This window comes from Ovis aries, chromosome 1 (genome assembly GCF_016772045.2).
Source record: "Ovis aries strain OAR_USU_Benz2616 breed Rambouillet chromosome 1, ARS-UI_Ramb_v3.0, whole genome shotgun sequence".
NCBI lineage: Eukaryota > Metazoa > Chordata > Mammalia > Artiodactyla > Bovidae > Ovis > Ovis aries.
This window is the reverse complement of record NC_056054.1, coordinates 71301053-71301862: the sequence shown is the minus strand read 5'-3', so window position 1 is coordinate 71301862 and position 810 is coordinate 71301053.

Sequence of the window (810 nt, the reverse complement as noted above, 5' to 3'; positions counted from 1 at the left end):
TCAGCAAGGAGCAAATAAACCTCATTACCTGGTCAGGCTGCTTCCGAACATGCTTTGAGACAACCAGCAGAGACCTTGGCTGACAGCTCATGTCCTATGAGCTGTCATAGGACAGGATCATTGCTCCTGGTTCCCAGGTTCCTGTCCTACTGGCAACATAAATGTGATGGGGCTGTTGTATTTCCATTTGTAGATTTTTGTACATTTATTATAGAAAGCTTTAGGGTACATTGTATTTCTTTATCATTTAATGACAATTTACCATTTATCATCTATCCACTAAACCAGATCATAGAAACAAAACAGAAACGAAAAAATACTTCCTGTCCTTGCAGATCTTACCACCTAATGTTATCAGCAGTTGGCTCTTGGTTCTTTTTTTTTACATTTGGAAAAGCCAGAATTGTTGGCTGAAATTGTATACAGTATGAAAATAGAAAGAATATTTTATATTGAAACTAAAAGAGTATGGTTTGTTCCTAAAATACTGTTATTACCCATACCTAAAATTCTGCAGTGAATGATTAGGAGAGTCATGTCCACAATTTTAGGAAACTTGTTGAAAACAATCATGAGCTCTAACTGAGCTGCCCATCTTCTGCTGCCCGTCTAGATCTGAGTTGTCAATACAGTAACCAGAAGCCACATATGGCTACTTAAATTGAAATTCATTAAAATTAGATAAAATTTTAGTTCCTCGGTTATAATAGCCACATTTCAAGTGCTTAATAGCCACATGTGTCTGGTGGTTACCATATTTGACCATGAAGATTTTGTACATTTCTATTATGGCAGAAAGTTCTATTGGTA